Source organism: Coregonus clupeaformis, unplaced genomic scaffold (assembly GCF_020615455.1).
Source record: "Coregonus clupeaformis isolate EN_2021a unplaced genomic scaffold, ASM2061545v1 scaf0091, whole genome shotgun sequence".
In the NCBI taxonomy this organism is placed as follows: domain Eukaryota; kingdom Metazoa; phylum Chordata; class Actinopteri; order Salmoniformes; family Salmonidae; genus Coregonus; species Coregonus clupeaformis.
The window spans coordinates 204,422-223,158 of NW_025533546.1; the positions used below are offsets into that span (position 1 = coordinate 204,422).

General features: G+C 44.6%; 1 pseudogene; it reads left to right on the plus strand.

Moving 5' to 3' along the window:
• The first annotated feature begins 524 nt into the window (after positions 1-524).
• The window catches only part of LOC121574490, a 146,614-nt pseudogene continuing 128,401 nt past the window's right edge, over positions 525-18,737 (plus strand).

Below are 18,737 nucleotides of genomic sequence, written 5' to 3' on the forward strand. Positions count from 1 at the left end.
TAAACCTCCTAGAAATTGTATTTGACCTTGTGGGGACTAACAAAATGTCCCCACTTGGTCAAATGTTTGTTTGTTTCTATTCTTGTGGATAGTTAAACACGTACACACACACACACTCAGAGCTATTTACACACACACAAACGTTTTGTGTGATGATGTGTAACAATGTGTATCTCAACAGTTGGTCTTGTTCTGCACAGTCTGTATGATTGTACGGAATACATTGCCTGCCTCTACAGTGGCTACAACTCTCCCTCTAGTCCTCTCATCCAATCTTACAAAACTGGAATGAGGGAGGGAGGAGGAAGGGAGAGTGAGGAAGGAGGGAGGCAGTGGAGAACAGAGCGAGAGAAAGGGAAGGAGAGGGAGAGAGCATCCTAAGGCTGTCACCCAAACATGTCCGTCCTCCACTACCCCTAAGCCACACCTGCTACAAGGCTAATACTGGGGAGGGAGAGAGGGAGGGAGAGAGTTAGAAGAGGAGGAATAGAGAGAGGGCAGTCAGTGCAGTGCAGTCACAGGCAGAGCAGTCACCGACTGTCGTTTTTTCCTCGTTCCCTTCTTCCTCCTCATTTCCTCGAGGGAGCAAAGTGTTTTTCCATCTCTCATCCGGAGAAGATAATTAACTCAGCTCACCAGGAAGAGAAACATCCCGAATTTCCTCGATGAATACTCACTGAATCTGGGCAAATGGAACACTGCCAACTCCTCCATCAGAGTACGTGGAATTCCCGATAAGAGACTGGGAATACCGGTATTCCTAATAAACCAGATCAGGGATTACAGCCAGGGAACAGGTGGGATCTTAGGGAGAGAGCTGGACCTGGACTAATGCTCCCACTGTCGGATAGCGACTCGGCTGATTCCCTCCTCTTATAGATAGGAGCATCGGGATTCAGGAAGACCACACTCCCAACACTTTGACTGTGTCTTATTATCCCACACTTTTATTCCAGCTGGTAAGACTGTTTGAGACAGATCTCCTTGCTTACTGGGAGGACAGCATCGGCTTAACTGCTTGAGCGTGGTCAGACAGTACCGGTGTGTGTGTGTGTGTGTGTGTGTGTGTGTGTGTCTGAGACTATTCGGTGCCCCAGAGGAAGATGCCTGCCATTCTGCTGGCCTCTAAGATGAAGTCGGGACTGCCCAAACCCAAGCCGGTGCACAGCGCTCTGCCCATTCCACAGGTGCCCTTGCGCCCCCTCACGCTGCCCGCGCCCCTCAAGCCCTCCTACAGACACATTCCCACAGTGGGCCCCCAGGGGAGCTTAGGACACTACCAGGGGGTCTGGGGAGCCCCCAAAACCAAGAGCGCTCCAGTGACAGACGGTGGAATTGACACCCAGGTTAGAGAGATACACTGCTTCATCGTTCTCTTATTCTGTCACTCTATTTTCTCTCTGTCTCTCTCTTTCTCTCTCTGTCGCCGCCACTCTGTCTTTTCCCTCTTTCTCTTTATCTGTCCATCTCCATCTCTCACTATCACTCCCTTTATCCACACCTCTTTCTCTCGCTCTCACTAGCTCTGTTCTACACAGGTATGTGTGTTTGCTATGCTGTTTTTACTGTATAATAGGAAATATCTGTAGCTGGGTGGTTCTGCATTGATGTTTTACCCCTTGAGGGAAATGATGTGATTCCTTAAATGCATGCTCTTGAAGGGAGGCTGCCTCCTTCAATGTAAAAGTGTCTTAGCATAGACTCTGCCAGTGTCCAGGCAGGCTAGCAGGCAAACTGACTATCAGGATAGCAGGGTGGATGTTTTGGTTTGTTTGTGAATTATTGGTCTGCTTAGCAACCCTGTAGAAATGCCTACATGGAGAGAGCGATCGCTTGAATGCCATGTAAGGCTGTGCAGTGGGGGGAAGGAGACGCAAGTGTGTGTGTTTGACTGTATTTGAGCAAGTGCTTGGCAACATGTCCGTGCCAAAACGTGACTTGGAGCGACTTTAAAAATAGAACAGAAATATCATCACCATAACAACTGAATAACACTGTCCACAATTCATCCCTGTGTTATTACATGTACCTTACTGATTGTGCGCTTTATTAAGGTAGCTCATCACATTTTCTGTGTGACCCAGTTTCTCTCTCTGTCTGTGTGTGTGTGTGTGTGTGTGTGTGTGTGTGTGTGTGTGTGTGTGTGTGTGTGTGTGTTGTAGTTCTTTCTTTACTGGAGGGTTGTGTATTTTAGGAGGCTGGTTCTTTGCTGGGGTGACATTAGCTCAATCTAACAGAGAGAGACAGCCATGCCACTGCTGTGACTATAGGCCATGGATCACTACACACAGGCTGCAGCTGTGTGTGCATGTGTTTATAGTATACATGTGTGCCTATGTGTGTTAGTCGAGACTCCAAAAAGCGAAACATCTCTTTCCAGTCCTGTTAGAGGATGCTGTGTGGTGGCCCAATCCCTATGAGACTTGTAGACTTTGCCTCTGTGTCTCTGTACCAAAATACAGTAGTTAATCTACCCTGGCCAACCATGATTCTCTTCACTACAGCCTAATTACACAGACTAATTGCCTGGGAACCACCATGCTTCTCTTACCCTCATTCATTTTTTCTCCCTTTTTCTCTCTCCCCCGTTGTCTTACTCTTTTTTCCTCTCCTAGGAGAGCAGAGGCAAGAGAGTTGGGAGGAGAACATTTATGTTTGGTCCAGAGATGACACAATTCTCCATGGCTGCATGGTGTCTGGCCCTGGCCTCTCTCTGCTCTCTCTATCCCCTCCTCTATCCCCTCACAGTCTCTGGGCAGAAACTAACAGGGTGATAAGGAGGGAATGAGAGGAGAATCTCAAGAGGGTTCTGATTGCTCTGGGGCTACCATTCTAATAATTGTCTCTATTTCTCTCTCTCTCTCTCTCTCTCTCTCTCTCTCTCTCGCTGTGTGTCGCCGACTCTTTTGGGCTCTCTCCTTCCCTCTCATTCTCTCTCCCTTTCTCCTTCAGTTTTCTTGGATTAATATATGTTAATCCAGTGTAATATCTTGTCAATGAATGAGGGGGACATCTGTGGGATTGGGAAGAGAGGAGTATCAGTCATATTCCAGGCCACATGCCCCCTCACTGTTGTATGTGCTGTGTAAAAAATATAGTCAACATGCACACACACACATGCACACACTGTCCCAGACAGGCTGGGTTAAATGGGGATTATGTCTACAAGTTTCTAAAACGCAGACTCACACACTCTCCTCTCTCTCTGAAAGTCCTCTCTGAGATCATGCATAATGCAGAGAGAGGGAGAGAGAGATGTGGTTGACCAGACAGATGGCCATGAATATATACAAAGTGTGTGTGTGTGTGTGTGTCTGTGCGTGTGCGTGTGTACCTTCAAATGTGTATGTGTATCTCTCGTTGGTCTTTATTAGGGATGTAACGATTGCCCGATAAGCATCGGTCCCCGATTCAAATGTTTAAGATACAAGTGCATCGATACAATTGCTTCTTTGTAACTTGCAACAATACCTCTCATCTTCTGTGTCAAACTGCATGTAACTGTGTTGACAGTCATTGATCTACAAGTAATTTTGCATGCCGAACAACCCCAGTCAATATCAGTAGCCTAGTCAAACTCAATGATTCAACTGTGCACTGTGCCCAACTTCACCCGCTGACCAACGCGAGGAGTGCGGCCTGTTCCTGATCTTTCACATCTGCGCGGCACCTTCAGCATTCAAATGCAAAAATGGTTGCGTGATATTAGCCCTTATTGTATATGTTCATTTTTTGATATACAGGGTAAAGTTGATAATTTCATAACGAGGACAATAATTATATAATAATTTTGGCTCAGCTCAGGTGCCTACATAGTACATACATACACTATATATACAAAAGTATGTGGACTCCCCTTCAAATTAGTAGATTCGGTTATTTCAGCCACACTCGTTGCTGACAGGTGTATAAAATCAGGCACACTGCCATGCAATCTCCACAGACAAGCATTGGCAGTAGAATGGCCTTACTGAAGAGCTCAGTGACTTTCAACGTGGCACTTTTCATTAGGATGCCACCTTTCCAACAAGTCAGTTCGTCAAATTCTTGCCCTGCTAGAGCTGCCCCGGTCAACTGTTTGTACTGTTATTGTGAAGTGGAAATGTCTAGGAGCAACAGCGGCTCAGCCGTGAAGTGGTAGGCCACACAAGCTCCCAGAACGGAACCGCCGAGTGCTGAAGAGCGTAAGAATCGTCTGTCCTCGGTTGCAACACTCACTACCGAGTTCCAAACTGCCTCTGGAAGCAACGTCAGCACAATAACTGTTCATCGGGAGCTTCATGAAATGGGTTTCCATGGCTGAGCAGTCGCACACAAGCCTAAGATCACCATGCGCAATGCCAAGTGTCAGCTTGAATGGTGTAAAGCTCGCCGCCATTGGACTCAGGAGCAGTGGAAACGCGTTCTCTGGAGTGATGAATCACAGTCCAACAGACAAATATGGGTTTAGCGGATGCCAGAAGAACACTACCTGCCCCAATGCATAGTGTCAACTGTAAAGTTTGGTGGAGGAGGAATAATGGTCTGGGGCTGTTTTTCATGGTCGGGCTACGCCCCTTAGTTCCATTGAAGGGAAATCTTAACGCTACAACATACAGTGACATTCTAGACGATTCTGTGCTTCCAACTTTGTGGCAACAGTTCGGGGAAGGCCCTTTCCTGTTTCAGCATGCCCCAGTGCATAAAGCGAGGTCCATATAGAAATGGTTTGTCGAGATCAGTGTGAAAGAACTTGACTGGCCTGCACAGAGCCCTGACCTCAACCCCATCGAACACCTTTGGGATGAATTGGAACTCCGACTGCGAGCCAGGCCTAATCGCCCAACATCAGTGCCCGACCTCACTAATGCTCTTGTGGCTGAATGGAAGCAAGTCCCTGCAGCAATGTTCCAACATCTAGTGAAAAGCCTTCCCAGAAGAGTGGAGGCTGTTATAGCAGCAAAGGGGGGACCTACTCCATGTTAATGCCCATGATTTTGAAATGAGATGTTCAACGAGCAGGTGTCCACATACTTCTGGTCATGTAGTGTAATTTACACACACCACACACGCACACACGTACGCACACACACAGAAGTCAGCTCAGACAGATCCAGCTCAGAGAGGCCCAGCTTATGAGCTCCATCAGTAGCAGATTTTAATTTAGAAAAATGTTGATGCAACAAATGTTAGTGCATCGAATCGTATCACATCGAACCGAATCGCAACGACTCGTTCTCTAGTCAAACCAAACCGCACTGAATCGTTTAAAACTAAAACGTATCGTTCCTGTATCGTATCGGAGTCCATATATCTAGATACGTATCGAATCGTCTTGAAAGGGAAATATGCACATCCCTAGTCTTTATGAGAGAGGGAAATCACCTTCCCAGTCAAGTCACTTGGCCCACTGACATAATTGTTTGCAATGAACAGTACACATGCAGCCTCTACTGGCCTCTAGTGGTGAGCATACGTTACATACTGCATCTCCTCTCCCTCTATTGCTCAGCAGTGAATACAGCCGGAGTGGCACAGTTGCCAAACAGGTAGGAAGGAGAGTCAAGGCCATCAATGCTGTGCGTGCGTGTTTGTGTGTGTGACGTGCGTGCGTGTGTTTGTCACAGTCAAGGGCATCACTGCCACTCTTTGTCTATGGTGTATAAATGCTGCTCACTATACAAAACATTGCCTGTGTATTGAGAGAATACCTCTGAACGAGGATGTGTGTTGTGTATATGGTGAAAGGAGCACATTTCACACTTTATTTCCCGCTTTTCTCCTCGATTGTTTCTCTGCCTCTCTATTTCACTCCCTCCCATCTATTCCTCCTCTCCTTTCCCTCTCTCCCTCCCTCAATATCTAACTGTGCATTGTCGCTGGTTCATTTATCCTTGGCTGTGGAAGTGACAAACAGAGAGGTTGGACTGTAGCTTCTAGGAGCTTCTAGGATGCTGAACACCTCAATCTGTCTATGGGGGGACTAGGAATTAAGTCCTAAGCACTGACAACAAGTTAGAAGGTATTTATAATCATTGAAATTGTTGCATGTTGCGTTTATATTGGAGATATGTACCTTCCTTCTTTCAGCCATACACACATATTGTAACAATTTTTTATTCACTGGAGTGGAAAATCTATATTGGAGGAGAGAGAGATAGAGAGGTAAAGGAAAGATTTCGTTCTGTTTGTCCAATTTCTCATTTTGTGGCATTGATCTGTCTGTCACAACTAGGGTTGTAGTGAATGAACCTTACCTATTCTGGCAGCTTGTCACAGACCTTTCCAATTGGCATGTCCATGCACCCGCACACACACACACACACACACACAAACACACAACAATCATCTAATCAAAGTTTATTGGTCACTTACACAGATTTGCAGGTGTTATGGCAGGTGCAGCGAAGTGCTTGTGTTACTATCTCCAGCAGTGCAGTAGAATGGCTCACACATACAATACAAATACATTTGTATTCATTTTTTAAATCAAGAAATAATAATCCAAGCAGATATGAGAGTGAGAATATAAATACGATATGTGGTGTGTATAATTTAGAATTTAGTACAGCGCCCCTGGAGCAAATTAAGGTGCTATGTACAGTAGTAGGTATATTAGGGTAAGCTATGTCGACAATACAGTATATACATAGTGAGTAAACAACAGAATATGAGGTGACAGACACACACACACAGACACACACAGACACACACACACAAATACAAATACACACACACACACACACACATTCATCTGCCCATCTGCCAGTAGTGTGATAAGACCTCCCTATCTTAATAAGCATTTCTCCAGATAAAGGCTTTAAGTCTGTCTTTAAAAGCCTGGTTCTCATTAAGAGTCATAACCAACGCTTAGGGCTTATCTACGTTAGTGTCTGAATGAAAAGCACACAGCAATGACCGCCTATTGGAGAGGTTTAATTTCTCCCAGTATTTGCTCAAATGATTTCAAAGCAAATATCGATTCAGGATATAGAGGGACCTTCAGTCAAGATAGAATGAGCATTGCTGAGAGCGATATTAATATCTTATGGACATTTCTTTATTATTTTCTGGGACGTCAGACGTCGAGATATGAATCTATGTCTCCGTGTGAGATTTAGCATTGACACAGAGTTCCATTAATCAAACCATTAGATAAGAGCATGCATAATGTGTTGAGATAATGACTCTAGTCATTTGAATTATTGTAATTGGGTCTAATTTAATTCAAAGACGCAAATTAATTATCAGACTTTGAACATGATCAGGTGCTGGGTTCAGATAGCGGCTATGCTTTTGATTGGTGGTATTTGTGAATATATTTGATTACGTTGTGGATTCATATCTAATTAAATGACCCTTAATGGAATGATATTGATTGATCGGCGGTGGAGATTTCTCTCCTCTCTTCCTCCCCCATACCCTCTTTACAATCAACAGCCTCCGAACCCTCTTAACCTCTAGTATTGTCTCAGGGACCATTGACTTTAATGATGCCCGTATTCTACCAGTTGTTTAGGCCTTCTAGAGACCCATAGGGCCCAGCAGGTGAGAATGAAAGGGAAGGGGGGATTGGACTCTATATCCTGCTGCATTAGATTGCTAATTTCCCTCACAGTGGATAGAGTGGCTGGAGGTCTGGCTGACTTCATTGCTTTTTACCATGACAAAGGGGAAGGAGAAGGGGAATGGATTCATATATGTTTTCCTCAGGATGTGTAGTGAGCCTATAAAACAAATGGGATAGCCTTTATCTTCATAGAAGATATAGCACTTTTTCTCTGGGTAGGCTGCAGATGTGGATGATATGTGTGTGAATGAGCATATAGACTAGTATTCTTTAATAGGTTATCCACATTTTTATAAATGTTTATTTGGGCTGGGAATTGCCAGGGACCTCACGAAACGATATTATCACGATACTTAGGTGCCGATACAATGTGTATTGCAATTCTCACGATTCTATATGGATTGCGATTTGATGCTGCGATTTTATTGCGATTTGATGTTCCAAACATATTGTTCACTAAATGTCCGCTGCAGAGAGACAGAGCATGAGAAAATGACTTGGATCAGTGATGGAAATGAAAGTGCTGAAAACATGTTGGCTCACTATTTAAAAAGAAGATGGAGAAAAAGCTATAGGATGAAAAATACTTGGGTTTTGGCGCAGGTATAGCCGACTAGCACTAGCTGACGCAACCTAGCAAAAAAAAAAAAAAGTGATCCCTTGCTGATCCCCAGGACAACTTCACTGCATCAAAGGGACAATGGACGGGGCCATGTACCGTCAAATCTTGGGTGAGAACCTCCTTCCCTCAGCCAGGGCATTGAAAATGGGTCGTGGATGGGTATTCCAGCATGACAATGACCCAAAACACACGGCCAAGGCAACAAAGGAGTGGCTCAAGAAGAAGCACATTAAGGTCCTGGAGTGGCCTAGCCAGTCTCCAGACCTTAATCCCATAGAAAATATGTAGAGGGAGCTGAAGGTTCGAGTTGCCAAACGTCAGCCTCGAAACCTTAATGACTTGAAGAAGATCTGCAAAGAGGAGTGGGACAAAATCCCTCCTGAGATGTGTGCAAACCTGGTGGCCAACTACAAGAAACGTCTGACCTCTGTGATTGCCAACAAGGGTTTTGCCACCAAGTACTAAGTCATGTTTTGCAGAGGGGTCAAATACTTATTTCCCTCATTAAAATGCAAATCAATTTATAACATTTTTGACATTCGTTTTTTCTGGATTTTGTTGTTGTTATTCTGTCTCTCACTGTTCAAATAAACCTACCATTAAAATTATAGACTGATCATTTCTTTGTCAGTGGGCAAACATACAAAATCAGCAGGGGATCATACTTTTTTCCCTCACTGTATATAATTCATTTTTTAAAGTAATCGATACATGGAGTCCAAGTATTGATATAATATTGGCCAAAATAACAATAAATATTTTGTTTCTTTCCCCCACCATACATTTTTATCCATTCTTCTCACTGTGATTTTCATGTCTGAGCTAAAAGAGAAGAGGTTTGTCTGGCTCAATTCCCCATCGACACACATTGAAGCTCACATAGATTGAATACACTCTGACTGACTTGAATAGATAGACTAATGTGTGCACAGCAGGTGTCTAAAATGTGTTATGAGTACAAAAACTAAGATAAAGACAAATCGCGCCGTGTGTGTATGGACTGTGTGTTGGGAGAATACAGGCATTGCTCGCACAATGACTGGCAGTGTCCACTGTGGAATCTTATCAGATTGTGTGAAATTTAGGCTATGTGTGTCTTTTTGTCTGCTTCTATATGGATGTGTGTCCTTGTCTTTTTGTGTTTGTGCCACAATGAAAGTCTGACAGGAGCCTATATTGGCATTGATAAAGCCGACGACAGCACACCTCTTTGCTCGCCCACTGAGCGAAGGCTAGATCGCTATCCCAGAATCCATCAGTCCAGAGTGCCACAGCCCTGCCTCCTTCTCTAATTCACACACAGACGTCACACCCTGCCTATACACCTTTTGATTCTCTGAAACTATTGGAGTTAGACACTGTTTCATGTATTTCAGGATAAGGATCTTCTTTTCCCTAAGAACTAGCAGGTTCTTTCTATAAAGAAGATAGCAGAGCCACTGTGAATCGATACAGAAATGTATACATGGAGAATATTATGTATAAATTATTAATTGGCATGGACCTGTTTCTATCATTCTCAAAAGCGACACAAGGGAACGGCCTCTATCTGCTTTGATATCTGATTTTTTTTTAGAAGTGTTAATTCTGTTTTGTTTGGATAGAGTTAGTATTCTAGCCTGGGTGGTGTCAGTCTGTTTCAGCTCTCTTGCTAACTCCATATGGAATTGTCATGCCAAACATGACAGTGTTTATCTTGACAATGTGTTTGGAGTAGGCAAAAGCACAAACAAAGCACAAACAGGTCTGGGACCAGGCTATTAGTATTCCTCTGTGACAGAGTATCTAGTCTAACAGTCATAAACAACACACACTTTTTTATTAGTAGTGTTTTATGAGTCAACACACTATTTTATGAGTAGTGTTTTGGCACGGTTATATAAAACAGACTCAATGTTGTTGTAGCTGTTGTCATCCTATTCATATCGAATGCAGCATTACACTATATCAATGTTAACAAACACAATATACTGTATGTAGTATGCCCAGAAATATAATCTTATATTTCCAGGTATACTGTGCGGAAAGTATTCAGACCCCTTTATCCACATTTTGTCACATTACAGCCTTATTCTAAAATTGATGAAATTGGGTCACTACAGACCCTGGTTTGATCCCGGGCTGTATCAAATGTATAAAATAAAATAAAACTGATATATCTTATTTACATGAGTATTCAGAACCTTTTCTATGAGACTCTAAATTGAGCTCAGGTGCATCCTGTTTCCATTGATCATCCTTGAGATGTTTCTACTACTTGATTGCAGTCCACCTGTGGTAAATTCAATTGATTGGACATGATTGGAAAGGCACACACCTGTCTATATAAGGTCCCACAGTTGACAGTATATGTCAGAGCAAAAACCAAGCCATGAGGTCGAAGGAATTGTCGGTAGAGCTCCGAGATGGGATTGTGTCGAGGCACAGCATTAAAGGTCCCCAAGAACACAGTGGCCTGCATCATTCTTAAACGCAAGAAGTTTGGAACCACCAAGACTCTTCCTAGAGCTGGCTTCCCGGCCAAACTGAGCAATCGGGGGAGAAGGGCCTTGGTCAGGGATGTGACCAAGAACCCTATGGTCCAGAGTTCCTCTGTGGAGATGGGAGAACCTTCCAGAAGGACAACCATCTCTGCACCATTCCACCAATCAGGCCTTTATGGTAGAGTGGCCAGACAGAAGCCACTCCTCAGTAAAAGGCAAATGACAGTCCGCTTGGAGTTTGCCAAAAGGCATCTAAAGGACTCTCAGACCATGAGAAACAAGATTCTCTGGTCTGATGAAACCCAGATTGAACTCTTTGGCCTGAATGCCAAGCGTGACATCTGGAGGAAACCTGTCACCATCCCTACAGTGAAGCATGGTGGTGGCAGCATCATGTTTTTCAGTGGCAGGGACTGGGAGACTAGTCAGGATCGAGGGAAAGATGAAGGGAGCAAAGTACAGAGAGATCCTTGATGAAAACCTGCTCTAGAGCGCTCAGGACCTCAGACTGGGGCGAAGGTTCACCTTCCAACAGCACAACGACCCTAAGCACACAGCCAAGACAACGTAGGAGTGGCTTCGGGACAAGTCTCTGAATGTCCTTCAGTGGCCAAGCCAGAGCCCAGACTTGAACCCGATCGGACATCTCTGGAGAGACCTGAAAATAGCTGTGCAGCGACGCTCCCCATCCAACCTGACAGAGCTTGAGAGGATCTGCAGAGAAGAATGGGAGAAACTCCCCAAATACAGGTGTGCCAAGCTTGTAGCGTCATACCCAAGAAGACACAAGGCTGCAATCGCTGTCAAAGTGCTTCAACAAAGTACTGAGTAAAGGTCTGAATACTTATGTAAATGTGATATTTCAGGTATTTTATTATTTATTATTTGCAACAACAAAAAAATACTGTTTTTGCTTTGTCATTATGGGGTATTGTGTGTAGATTGAGAAGGGGAAAAAAAACAATTGAATCAATTTTAGAACAAGGCTGTAACGTAACAAAATGTGGAAAAAGTCAAGTGGTCTGAATACTTTCCGAATGCACTGTATTTGTATTTCCTGTACCTGCGCTAGAATCAGATAGAGAAGGATTAGACAGTTATGTCATACATCTCAAGATTATTCAGGAAGTATAAAGTATCATCATCACCAATGATGTCATTTGTGTACGTGATGTCTACGTGAACTGAATGAAATTATTGGAACAGCTGACTCCCATGTACACTTTATGACATAATGTCAGTCTGATCCTTCCTTATCTAATTCCAGTTCCTGTGTCTACCCCTGTCTTCCTGTGTGAGGTCACAGCCCCTCCTCTCCCGGTCCTGGGATAACCATATTCATTAGGTCTGCCCATCTGTTTCTACTGGGCTAACATCCATTCAGAGACCTCCCTTAGGTGCCCTTCTCTCCTTCTCTCCTCTTTCGCTCCTTCTCTCCTTTCCTGCGTTGGTGTCACAAAGAGCACGTCAGTCAGACAAACAGGGCCATTGTACGTAGTCACTCCTGGGACCATGGTTAGGCTAACACAATCTGACACCATCTTCATCTATTCCGGTCTAAACCGTGTGGTGGTATCGATAGGGAGGGTGGTGACCATGAGGTAGAGGTCATGGCTGGTGATGATGTCACATGACCTACAGAGGGTAGAGCGAAAGGTCACCCTCAAATGGGATGGTGGTAGGACTGAATAACCGCTGTAGGCTGACCAAAGAGATTGACGTCTTTGTGTTTACCCAGAATTCATGGCTAGAGCAAAGATTTCTGGTTTGTTGCCAAAAAGTACTCAAGTTTCTGGTCTATGTTGTATGTTTCTTCAACTTTCTGAATGATTCAGTTCATTCTGAATGATCTGAATGGTGTGTGGTTGGTCTACCTATCTGATGCCTTCCTCAATATGAACTGGGATGCGGATGAGTCCTCCAGAAGCTGCCTATGCATGATTATAGGAGCTCTGTCCTTCTCTGCTGTGTTAAACATTCAGCATTCAGCACCTGCTGCCTCAGGGAAGGTTCTGAACTGTTTTAATGGCTCTGATTTCTACCTGTGTGGAATCACAATGACACTCAACTGGACGCCGTGAGTCGCTGTGAGTGTGTGTGTGTGTGTGACTCATTCACTGAGATGCTTTTAATTGCAGAGCTTTAGATCCCCACTTAGGCTTTAGTACTCATCAGGGGAGGCTCAGGGATTGCCTGTTTGTGAATAGAGAGAACAAACACACAGACACACCGACACACACACACACACACCAAAAGATAACAGAAACAACCCAACACAACCACTTAGTACCAAACACCCTTTTGTTTACCTCTACAGTGACAAAATGACTATGTTTCATTGTTGCTATGTAGAACCTTGTTGTCTGAAAAAAATGTATGCACTCACTAACTGTAAGTCGCTCTGGATAAGAGCGTCTGCTAAATGACGTAAATGTAAATGTCTCCAGGGATTAAGTTAATGTTTATATATTTATACACACGCCCACACACACACACACACACAGCAGGTGAAATCTGACCAGCCTGCTCACTGCAGCATATTTAGATGTTCTTTCATTGTCAGGGTCACAGCTGGTACCCATAGCAACCAGGCCCAGATGTCATTCCATGATTCGGAGTGTTGGAAGTTCCACCTGACTGCACCATAATGTGAAGTAAACTGTGTTATAATCATACATCACATTATTATGGTAATGAAACACTAGCTTTCATAGTTAATGGAGCACAGTTTAGTCTACACACACACAGAGAGAGAGAGAGAGAGAGAGAGAGAGAGAGAGAGAGAGAGAGAGAGAGAGAGAGAGAGAGAGAGAGAGAGAGAGAGAGAGAGAGAGAGAGAGAGAGAGAGAGAGAGAGAGAGAGAGAGAGAGAGAGAGAGAGAGAGAGAGAGAGAGAGAGAGAGAGAATGTATTCAGCTTATAAAATAGGGAGGTCTATCTATAAGCCAAACCCCCCCCACCACAGACTAGGGCAGAGATATAGATCTTCTAGTCCCTGTAACGTAGTGGTTTAGGGCTGAGAGAGAGAGGTTGTGAAAGTGTTAAAATGCACTGATTTGATAGTGGTCTATTGTTTCTTGCCATTTATCCTCTCCATATACCCAGCTTCCCCCCCAACACCCTCACCCCATAACAGCCAGGCAGCAGGACCACCCCAACCCCCCACTTCCCACCTAACCCTCTAGAACCAGGCAGCGGGAGTCCCCCAAAACAAAGCCCCCTTCCGCAATGGGGCTAGGGCCCCATTGTCCAGGGGACACTGAGATGAATCTCCCCCTCACAGGGTTCTGAAACAAAGCACACCCTGCGATTCTCTGCTCCACCACTTAATGGACTTGTTTATAGCTGTTAAACACATGTACTAAATGGCCACATCTTCTCTGCCTCTATGGCCATAGTGCACAGTCATTAAATCCACAGATGCTTATAGGAAATGGATGTGTTATAAGGTGAGTTGACAGACTAGTAGTGAGCTGGAGTTGTGTGTGTTTTGCAGTACGCTGGCTGGATTGTTAACTATGTGACTAGTGCATTGGTGTGGGAGAGTGCAGTAGAATTCAATGAATTTGTAAAGTACAAGACTGAGTGCAAGTACAGTAGAAGATAGAGAAATAGGGAAAGTGTGCTTATGATACACTGTATTGAAACACCATTTGGGAGCAGTAGCTGTGTTGTTGACATAGGGTTTCAAGGTCTTCAGGGCTCTTTAAAGTCTTCAGTGCTACGGTAGTGTTGTCAATGCAACAAAAAAATAAAATAAAATAAAAAATAGCTAAAAGCATGTGTTTGAAATGTGCAGAGTCCTGGCAATGATCATGTATCCCCTACTGTGGGAACTTTCGCTACATCTTGGGCGAATCCCAAAGTTCAAATTCGGCTTGTAATTTGTGGTTTGTGGCGGGGTGTGTGTGCTCAGATGGAGTGTGCTCAGCTGGAGGGCGTCCCGCGTGGGGCATGCACACACATGTGCGCACACATGAACACACGCAAACTGTGCAGCAGTAAGCTGTGGGTGAATGGTGATCAGAGACTGGACTGTTCCATGTTTGGTTATGGAAAATAAAACCTTTTCTCTCTTTTTTAAAGAAAGGAGGAGGACTGGTTAAATAAAGAATACATAGAAAACAGAGGGGGTAGTTAAGAGGCCAGTGTGGTTTGTCCTTCACCCACTCTTCACCGCCTTCTAGTATTATCATGCACCAGCATCCATCCTTTTTTGTTGTGGGGGTGATCACAGAGGGTAGGAGGTTAAGAGGTCTCTCTCCTTTTCTTTCCTTTCTCTTCCCCATATGACGGATGGTCCATTGAAGAGCAATAGCACAATGCCCAGCGTTGCCGAGGGGGTCCGGGGGAGAGATTTGGGAGGTGGAGGAGGAGGGGTGGAGTGGGAGGCAGAGAGGAAGGGGGTTCCCCTCAATTGGTCCTCCTCCTCCCCCTTTTTCTCCCTCTGTGTGTGTTTGGTTTGGCTAGACCTCAGACAGAGCAGTGGTATAGCGGTAGCAGTGGTGGAGATCCTCTTGACTGAAGCATTTATTTCCCTCCTCCTTCTGCGGACCCAGAGGGGGTGGAGAGAAAGGAGGGAAGGGGGAGGCTGTGAGCACCGGCCCCAGGCACAGTGAGACCTGCTGGGCTAGAGATAGGTGCAGGAGCAGGCTCTTTATCTGGATATATAGTGGATTTTGTGGATCTACTGCTTTACATATTTCTTTGGAACTTTCTTGGATCTCTTGCTCCCTCTAACTTTTTGGACCTTTTTCTTTCTTCTTTCTTTTCTCAAAACCCTAATTTGATCTCTCTCTCTCTACTCTACTGTACTGTACCTATCAATCCTCTCTTTCTGTGGATCTCTTCTTGGTTAGTTGGCCTCCTCGGACCTCAGTCCTGTTTCTTCCTTTGGTTCTGATGGATTCTGTCTGGTCCTGGCTAGCCGTTGGTCCTCCCACTCCTACCTAAAACAGGTGTGTGTGGGGGAGGAAGAGGAGGAGAAGGAAGAGGGAGGAGGAAGATGAATGTGCTGCTGTGTCGCTGGGAGCAGAACAACGTCACCATGAAGCTGGTAAATATGTCCAGGTCAACCCAGTGGTCAATCTGGGCGGGCTTCCTTTTGAGTTTTAAAGGGTCGCAAAAGTAGTTATGAACAGGTATTGTGTCAGAAGGAGATTGTACTTTTTACTGTATTTGCCAGAGATACTGTTCACTGCACTGTACGCATGCTGTACATTTCTCTCAGCACCTGACTAGATTTCTCACTCTCGCCTTGTTGTGTCCTTTCTGCAAGTAGAACACTTCTATTGTATTTCAAAGCTCCAAAAAAGGGCACTGCAATTGCTGTAAAAGAAAAGGTTATCGAACGACGATCCTCTCTTTTCCCGCCACTTAATTCCAGTCATTCCACAGCCCAGAACACTTCTGTTCTGTCCCTCTGATGTTGATCTTGTGTTCGTTTATGGTTGGAAACACTTGTCTCATCACCAGCCAACAGCGTTCATTGTGGTGTCAGATTGCACAAGGGGAAAGTGCTGAAGCCATGCGTGTTTTTCCCTCACCTAGTGTTGCTGTATTGTAGCGATGCTTTGATGTCTGTATGGAAAGTCCAAACAGGCTTTAGTAAGGTATTAGCCACCAGAGGTTGAAGAGTGTTGAGCGTGAGAGTCTGAGAGAGCATGTGTGTTTGTTTTCTTTTGAATTATTCTTAGAAATAGACAGACAGAGTGACAACAGAAAGGCAGGCGGGCGGGCGGTTGGGCGGGCGGGCAGACAGACAGGCAAGTGGACAGACAGGCACGTAGACAGATGGACAGACAGATGGACGGATGGACATACGGGATGGTTCTGCGTTACTCCTCTGTGTTTGGCGTCATACGGTGCTGACTGTATTAATAATAATAGTGAACAGGATCTGGGGCCCACTGATAGACACAGTATCAGTCAGGTACAGAGAAGTCATGTGGTGTGAGCTGATGGAAAATAGATATTTATATTCATTGAATTACATTTTACCTTTTTTTTTTTTTTTTTTTTTTGTCATTTAGCAGACGCTCTTATCCAGAGAGACTTACAGTTAGTGAGTGCATACATTTTTCATACTGGCCCCCTGTGGGAATCGAACCCACAACCCTGGCGTTGCAAGCGCCATGCTCTACCAATTGAGCTACATGATACCTTATGCCATATAGAAGGAGATTTGAATTACATTTGTTATTACGAGTTACCCACTAACTCTTCCCAGGTTAACAGAATCTCTCTTCCCTCCCTTTCCCCCTCTTTTCCTTCCTCTCAGTATTAATCCCTAGTTCTTATCTCATCTCCAGTGAGTGACTAGTCAGACACAGTCAGTAAATCAGTCAGTCATAGGTTGAGCAGGCAGGTTATTGCTAGTCTGGAGAGGAGAGATGATAAGACTGTTTAATTATATACCACTGCCTTCACACAGCATGACTGACAGAAGACCCACAGAGTGCAGGGGTCAGGCCTGTGTGTGTGTTTCTCTCTCTCTCTCTCTCTCTATGAGTTTGTGTGTGTGCATATTTTCCCTTGTGTGCGTGTGCATGCATGTGTGTGTGCATATGCATGTTTGTTTGTGTGTGTGTTTATGCATTTCAGAAATTAAAATGACCTTTCTTTTTATGATGTGTAGTCAATTTCCACCACCTACTTCATCCTAATTAAGGACTATTGAGGACAAATTAAGGACACAAGCAGTCCAGCAGTGTCTTATTTACATTTTGGGGATGAGAGAGAAGGAGGGGGGGGTAGAGCGAGGGAGAGAAGAAGGGAGGACACTTATAGGGATGAAAGGAAGCTTTCTCTTTCTCAAGGTTAGAGGAGTAGAGATTTCGAGATAAGTGTGTGTGTGTATGTATGTGCATGTTTGTGTGTGTGTGTGTGAGAGAAAGCGAGAGAGACAAGATGGACAGTACGAGGGGGATGTGTATGAGTGTGTGTGCACGCTTACATGTATGCATCTCTCTCTGTGTGTAGTGTGTGATAAGTGTAAGCTAATTAGCTGTGTGTAGTTTGTGTTGCTCAGATCAGACAGCCGTCTGTATTGGTTCGAGAGGAGGAGGAGGAGGGGATAATGTGTTTAAGCTGGCAAAGAGGGAGGGGTCACACTGCCATTAGCCGCTAACACACTTGGCCTCGACAGCCATGATGCTGCCACAGGTCTGCACAATAGCTACAGGTGTAGCCTAAACGCATGCACACACGCATGCACACACACACACAATCACACAATCACACACACGCTTGCACGCACCCATGCACACAACCCATCAGATAAAAAATAACTTCAGTCTTTCCTGTAGATTTTTCCACTTCATACCTAGGTCCATATGTTTGCCATCAGAGTAGAGAGTATAGTACAGAAGTACACCATCTCAACCTGTGGGGGGGGGGGGTGTATCCGTTGTGGCTTCCAGGCATTGCTAACCACAGCTCTTTCATGTACCAGAGTACAAGCTCAGACATGACAAGGGTCATTTAGAGTGGGCCTGATATTGTTCTGTAACTATACTGTAAGCTGTGGGCTCAAACCACTTAAAAGAGCTGTGTGTGTGTCCACCACAGAGTGCAGATAGAGAACGTGCAGTCTAGGAAGCCCTCCTCAGCCCTAAACCACTACGCTACAGGGACCAGGAGATCTAGAAGATCTATATCTCTGCCCTGGTCTGTGGTGGGGGGTTTGGCTTATAGATAGACCTCCCTATCTCCCTATTTTATAAGCTGAATACATTCTCTCTCTCTCTCAGCTCTCTCTCTGTCTCTCTTTCTCTCTCTTTCTCTCTCTCTCTGTCTCTCTCTCTTTCTCTCTGTCTCTCTTTCTCTCTGTCTCTCTTTCTCTCTCTTTCTCTCTCTTTCTCTCTGTCTCTCTTTCTCTCTCTTTCTCTGTCTTTCTTTCTCTTTCTCTCTGTCTCTCTCCCTCTTTCTCATCTTCATGACCCATTTATTCCTATGATGAGTTGTGACAGGTATTGAGTGGTCACTCTAGCCCAGCAGCAGTTAGACAGCCAGCACCCCCTCTCTCCCCCTCATCTCCCTGCAGTACAAATTGTTGTCATATCATGCAGCAGATTAATATTGAT